Genomic DNA, 7,916 nt, shown 5'->3' with positions numbered 1-7,916 from the left:
ATTATGTCATTGAGGTACGAGGCACAGCATGCCTCTAGGACATTATTAGTGTGTTGAACTGCCTGATGTTGAAAATGGCTGCTTCTACTGTGTATGAGAGGCAGGTCCACAACATGGGGAATGCAGTCTGTCATTGGTGTTATTACTTTTAGTATTTCTAATTAAATACCCGGCACTGTTTAAATTACCGAAAGCTTTTTTTTTTTTTTTTTTTTTTTATTGGCCGCTTACAAAACTAATCAAATTCCTGCAGTATAATGATCAAGATTATAGCAGGGTCTTGGATTGGGTAGAGACCATTACAATAAACGGTTTGAATCTTTGGCGCCTCCTGGGTGGGGTGACCTGACACTGCAGTTGTACCCTTCTCACAAATTCGCTGCCCTCCATACATTTTATCATTGCATTTTAATAAAGCAGAATTAAAGGGAATGTGTCATCAGAAAATAACCTATTATTTAAATCAAGTTTTTATGTTAAACATATTTCTAAGGCAGTTTTGGTAATGTCGTAATTAATTAATTTTCCATATCGATATCTATATTTAAAAATAATAAAATAAAATCCTGCAATTTTCACACTGCCATCTAAGCCTAATAATAGGTGCCACTTCTTGGTCTGTACAGATCATCTTACTGCAGTTATCTGCTGATCATTACAGGCAGGATTAGAACAGATATCATCTATATATGGTCACAAGGGCTCCACCATCCACTATAAGTGATGTCACAGCTTATCTACCCCCCTGACATCTGCACAGTTTACAGAGCATGCCTAGAGAACTCTCCCATAGAATTCAATGTGTCTATGGCCCATGTTTGCTGCTGTAAAGCACAACTCTAAATGCTGTAAGGAACAGCTCAGGCAAGATGGCCGCCCCATAATCAAGTTCAGGAAATGGAATAAAAATTAATAAAATAAAAAACTGAAAAAAGGATATGTGCTGCTCTGGTTTTCTGTGACACATTGCCTTTAAGTCAGTGTTCTGTATGGGTCTGGCCATGGGCGCTTGCAAAACCTGCTAGAAGTGGGTGACGGTGCCACTCTTGTCTGTAGGAAGTGTGGGGTATTGCAGCTAATCTCCATTGAATCCAGTATGTAGTAATGTGCACTGCTGTTTCTGGAAGACCCATTCTCCCTTTTTAGGTTTTTAACTATCATAAAGGGGAACTCTCTCTAATGTACATAACAGCAGCGGGGGCTATAAGTAAATTTGGACACCACTGAGCCCCACAGCTTAGGGGGTCACAACACCTACATTTAAATCCTGAACCCTTTTGACACATGTGATATTAAATCGGATTCTGTAAAGAGAAAAAAACTAAAAAAAACCTTGGTAGTAGGATATTGTGAGGGAGTGGTAGTCTGAATTGAGCCCTAAGCGTAAGTTCACACTACAGATTTAGGTCTAATGCACACGACCGTGTTCCATGGCTGTGAGCGGTCTGGTATCCCAGCCTGGCATCCTGCCGAGAGCAGGAGCGCACCGCGTCATTAGTTGCTATGACGCCGTGCGCTTCACTCCGCCGCTGCTGTACAGTAATACACTCGTATAGATCATAGCAGTGTATTACTGTAGTGCAGCGGCAGCATGAAGCGCACGGCATCGTAGCAACCAATGATGCCGTGCGCTCCTGCTCTCAGCAGGATGCCAGGCCGGGATACCACGGACCGCTCACGGCCGCGGAACACAGACGTGTGCATTTGGCCTTACACTTTGAATGCCGCAGGTCTGCCTGCAGCTTTAGCCTCATTCAATAGGGCTAATCCACTTGTAGATGCCCACCACAGAAATCCATGGACAAAATCCACCATCTGAACGAGGCCTAATGCTTCTAGTTGTTTTTTTTTTTTTTTTTTTTTTGCAGTACTTGCATGCATAGAATAAATATGGCAGCCAAAAAGGCCAATTGTTGACCCATTACCTGGCCCCCTGCAAAATCCGACACAACAGATCAGAATAACTGTTGTAATCTAAGACCTGCGCTATGGCATCAGCTACAGATATACAGTCTGTGCCATCAGTCCATTATAGTGAAGGGTCTGTGTGCCATCAGTCCATTATACGTGTCTGTTTACGTACCTTTCAGCCTGAAATCATATGGAGGAATGTATCATTTACAGTGGTTTTGGGGTCAGTTTTAAATCTGTCTTTGCTTTGTGAGGTTGCACCAAATTTATGAAATGGTGCATAGTAATATATTTGGTGCAAGTGCAATGTGGTGTACGCCTATGTCTGTAAAAGTACACCAAAGGGTGGCCTGATGTGGCAATGCAACTTTTAAAGTGTTCTGATCTGTAATCCTGACCTACATTTCACATTACTTCTGAAAGCGGCGAAGCTCACCAAATTTTGCAAAAATATGCACTAATGGGGTAATTTATCAAACTGGTGTAAAGCAGAACTGGCTTAGTTACCCATAGCAACCAATCAGAGTCCACCTTTCATTTTCCGAAATGTGGTTGCTATAGGCAACTAAGCCAGTTCTACTTTACACCAGTTTGATAAATGTCTCAAGCAGGCATCACTTGTGACTTTTTTACCCCACAAAGCTGGAATAGCAGATCTCATAAATGACCCCTAAGGTATTTAAAGGGGTTGTCCAGCTTTCAGACATTTTTAGGTAGCCCCATCCATCCCTGCCGAACCTGTGGAGAGAAGCATACTTCCCTGCTCTCCTCTCCTTGGTTTTGGCTTTCTGATCCCTGCTTGTCAACTTGTGGAGTGAATGGGGGTCGTGTGTGCCACTGAAGCCAATGACTGCCCCCTCCCGGGTGACGCTGCAACCAGTCATTGGTTGCTTCGGTAAACATGGGGCCGCCCCCCCCCCCTTCCCCCATAAATTGACAAGCAGGGACCAGAGGTTGGCAAACCGAAGTAGCTGGAGCCGAGAGGCGGGAAGCAGGTAAATGGGCTTCTTTTCACAGGTCCGGTGGGGCAGCCCAAAAAGTTTAAAAGCTCAACACTAGACTTGGACTGTTGGAGAGCATGTATTTGTTATATGTAGCCTTCTGTATTAGTGGAATGTGGTCACGCAAAGAGCTAGATTTTTGAAAACTGAAGGAGTGAAAAGCTGGTTGGTTTCTATAGGCAACACAGCCACTTTCTTTCATGTAGGCCCCTCATCCATGCATTTTTTTGGCATCATTCCTACATTCAAAAAGCCAAAGGCTTAGAAATAATACCCATTAGCCATCATAGTGTCAGTTTGTTGGTGGACAGACTACATCTGAAGTCCATCTTGGGACAGGTCAGCCTTTTTATTTTTTGCATTCCCTCTCATTCGTGTTTGGATGAGGAACCCCCATTTTCTATGTAGACATTCAATTGTATAAAAACTGATTTAAAAAATGTCCGCCTTCCCCCTCAACAAGGCCATTTTGTCATTTTTGAGTTTGGATACAGATAGTCATATGTATTTTTGACCGACTGACAACTGTCTTGACTAATATTTGGGACAGGCTGCTTTTTGTACCATATTTTCTACATTGGTCGCACCACTGCATGGTGGACAACTGGTGGTCTTTAAGTATAACTCGGAGTGAAAAGTTTAAATTTAACCGTGGCTCAATTTTTACACCACAAAATCTAAGTGATTTTGGAGTTCTATGAGACCTTGGGTAGTCTAGCCTGATTCTTCTGGTTCCAATCAGGCTCTCCTGTCTGTCATGGCCGCCCTAGTCATCCATGTAAAGAGTCAACTTGTGGCTAATCCGATGTTTGTGAAGCCACAATTCCCAGCATGTAGGATGCGCTGGTCTAGGGAGTCATGTTTAGGACCATGGTAGTCCCAAGACCCCCAGCTATGTAAGATATCAGTCATTTCTGTGTAACTTTTCAGACTGGAGTTAGGAAAAACATGGCTGCTTTCTTCCAAAACCAAAGCCTTTCCTGTCCATAGGTGGTGTGTGGTATTCACCAGCTGCAAAAACAGACAAAACCCATGGAAAGATGGTGCTGACTCTGGAGGAAATCAGCCATTTATTTGTCATTTCTAATTTTTTTCACTAAGTGGTTCAAAACAATAGAGGAGATGTATGAAAACTGTCTAAAAGAAAAACCATCATTGTTGCCCATAGCAACCAATCACAGCGCAGCTTTCATGTTTTAAGAGCAGACTACAAACTGGAAGCTGTGCCGTAATTGGTTTGTATGGGTAACAGATTTTCTTATAGGTGTTTTCATAGATTTCCTTTTTTTTTTTTTTTTTTTTTTTTTTTTTTTTTAAAGCGTTCATTTATAGATATATATTTTTAATTATTGGTTGAGATTATTATTATTTTATTTTTTAAAGGGGTTGTCTCATCATGGACAATGGGGGCATATCGCTAGGATATGCCCCCCATGTCTATATTGAGAATGGAGCCCTGCATGTGAAGGAGTGCGCACTTTCTATGGGGCCGGCGAAAATAGGCCCCATATAAATGAATGGGAGCGGGGGCCATGCATGCGCGGTAGGCTCCTATTCACTTCTGTGGGGGGCCAGCTTGGTGGTGGCCAGACCGGAGTCCTCCAGCCACCACGTTGCGGGGCTCCGTTCTCGATATAGGTGCGGGTCCGTATAAGACAATGGGGGGCATATCCTAGCGATATGCCCCCATTGTCTATGATGAGACAATCTTTGTTCCCTAGGAACAGAATGGGCGTCATGTATCAAAACTGTCTTTTGGAGTTTGTTGCCGCTTTGTCTACAGCAACCCGACTCCACGCCTCATTTGTCTGCCAGTGATGGTTGCTATGGGCAACAAGGGCACTTTATTCACCACTGAAACTGTGTTGATTCATGACCCCCGCAGTGTGCGCCGTGCACAGTACCATTGGGGGAGGGCAGACGTGTGGGGGGTATTTCCATTTTTGTCTTGTATCCGTTGATTTGCATGTTTTTGTTCATGATTTTTAGACTGAATGCAGCTATTGAAGTTGATGAACTTCGTTATTTACTAGGGGTGCCCCCCCCCCTGCCAAATAAGACCATGAAGGGGTGTCGCCTTTCATTCATCTAGTGGAGGGATGTCCAACCTGCGGCCCTCCAGCTGTTGCAAAACTACAACTCCCAGTTTGCCTGGAAAGCCTACAGCTATCAGCCTACAGCCAAGCATGATGGGAGTTGTAGTTTTACAACAGCTGGAGGGCCGCAGGTTGAACATCCCTGATCTAGTGTAACAAATGGGATGTGGCTGGAATATCCAGGGCTCCATTTTGGAGGTAGCACAGGATTTGTTTGTTAAGATAATCCTTGTAAATCTGGCTAAAGCTAATGGCCTAACTGAATAAAGATGAATTTTCAATTTAGACGCATGTGGCGGGCCGTCTGTTTACCATCATTGGACCGGATGTTCCATCTGGGCGAATGTGCATTCAATGAGGAGAAAGCTACTCGCAGATATATTCACCTCGCCCAACCCTTCAGACCTGGGGTCAGCAACCTCCGGCACTCCAGCTGTGGTGAAACTAGGGTTGGGCGATATCAAAAATATTCAGACTATAACTATATTAAAAAATGTATTGTGATAACGATGTATATCGCGATAAATACCAGTTTAAAAGAAAAAAAAAAAAAGCACAAGGAGACGTTATACTGTATGGGGGGGGGGGGGGGCGGGGCGGCACAAGGAGATGTTATATTAAAGTCTTGTGGCCACAGGCCACCATACATACTATAATACTTTATGATATACTTTTCCCACGGCTGCCTCGCTTGTGTGCTCCGATTCTGACATCATATGTCGGTGGGCGGAGATTTGAATATGGGAGGAGGGAGAGTCGGGGACGGCCCGCTGCGGGAAGTAATACGTTTGTAATTTTGTCATCAGAGCACACGAGCGAGGCAGCCGCAGGAAAACTCTCTCCAGAGACACCCAGTACTCGCATTGAACCGGCACTGGTGGGTGACGGACGGTGATGTCAGTTGGTGGGTGGAGTCTAGAGACTTGACTAAGGGAGGCGGAGCAAGAAGGAGCCAGGCCAGGAGCGAGTGGAAGTAATGTTTGTACTCAACGCTATGCAAGGTGCAGGGGCGGGCGGATGCAGATTTAGAAGCGGTCAGCGCACATGACCGCTTTGTTTCCTGCGTTAATTAGGAAACAGCCATATCGCAGTTTTTTTTTTTTAATACCGCGGTATATCATGATACCGGTATATTGCCCAACCCTAGGTGAAACCACAACTCCCAGCATGCAAACTTGCTTAGCTATTCTCGGAACTCCCAGAGGACAGAATGGAGAATGCTGGGAGTTGTCTTTTCGCAACAGCTGGAGTGCCGGAGGTTGTGGAAACCGCCATTCTCGGCGGCTTTGGTCGACAATATGCTGATGTGTAAGGGGACCTTTAGTTGTGTGCGTTCCGCCATTTCCTTTTCTGCACATCCCGCCCTAAATGACTATTTTGGTCCACAAAACAGACAAGAATAGGACATGTTCTTTTGTTTTTTGCTGGACAGCAGAACAGACCTCCAATCTGCAAAAAACGTGGACCAAAAATACAATTGTGTGCATGGGGACTTAAGCCTCATTCACACGTCCATGTCGGTGCTCAAATCTGTGAGCAGGTGGTCAGTGAAGGGTCCGTGTGACTTTTTTTTTTTTTTTTTGCTGTCCGTGTTTCACTGACACGGAACAGCTGAAAAATAATTTTCAAAGCATCTCTTCCTAATGATCCATGCAACACAGATGGCATCCGTGGTTTTCATGGATCCATAGAATATAATAGATGTAATGGATCCGTGAACACAGAAAAAAATAGAGCATGCATCCGTGCTAAAAACACGGACAGTGGTAAAACACTGATGGCTGAATACACACACTAAAATGAATGGGAACATGTGCTGTCCGTGGAGAACACGTACAGCACATGTTTGTGAAACACGGACGTGTGAATGAGGCTTTAAGGCCTAGTTCACACAAACGTTTTTGTGTGTGTTCCGTATACGGTCCATATACGGAACCATTCATTGCAATGGTTCAGCAAAAAAAAAAAAAACGGAATGTGTTCCGTATGCATTCCGTTTCGTTGAAAGATTGAACATATCCTATATTTGGCCGCAAATCACATTCCGTGCCTCCATTAAAGTCAATGGGTCTGCAAAAAAAACGGAACACATACGGAAATGCATCCGTATGTGTTCTGTATCTGTTCTGTTTTTGCTGAACCAGCTATTGAAAATTTTATGCCCAGCCCAATTTTTTTTAAATGTAATTACTGTATATGTCATACGGAACAGAAACTGAAACGACGAAACTCAAAAACGGAACAATGGATCCGTGAAAAACGGACCGCAAAAAACTATAAAAGCCATACGTTCGTGTGAACTAGGCCTTAGGCAGTGTTCACATCTTTAATGGGTTGTCCACTTTATTATTTTTTATATATATTCTGTTTATTGAAACATGTCGATATCATGATACTACAAAGATATAGCATTCAAGAGAGAGTGTGCAATGCAATCTCATAGCAATCACAATGAAGTAGACTCATTTCCAGTAATGAAAAAACAATTTCTGCGAGAACATAACAATGCAATATTATAATGCCGATAAACATTTTGGGGGAAGGAAAGGTCATAAAGGGGTAAGCAGAGTTATACTTGAAGAGCACCTAGGGTGCCTCTAAGAGAAGAGGTGACATACCAGGAGGTATATTGAAACGGTTTAACCAACTCGGATATGTCGGCAGGACTAAAATGTGTTAGAAGGAAGGTTTTCCATTTTCAGAAAACTTTGGAGGCAGAGCTTTTTTATGCCTCTCTGCCTCAATCCTATCATATCTCAATAATAGCTTTGGCTCCAAAACCACAGCGGACATTTCTGGCATTTTACCGGAGAGCCGATGGTGAAGTAAGACTCTCTTGGCTACCAGTAAGATGGAATGAAGAAAGAGGAACCTTTGTCTGGCAAGCAGATTGGTCTGTTGGTAAACG

Source organism: Bufo gargarizans, chromosome 2 (genome assembly GCF_014858855.1).
Source record: "Bufo gargarizans isolate SCDJY-AF-19 chromosome 2, ASM1485885v1, whole genome shotgun sequence".
NCBI classification, from domain to species: Eukaryota; Metazoa; Chordata; class Amphibia; order Anura; family Bufonidae; genus Bufo; species Bufo gargarizans.
This window is presented reverse-complemented; position numbering follows the sequence as displayed.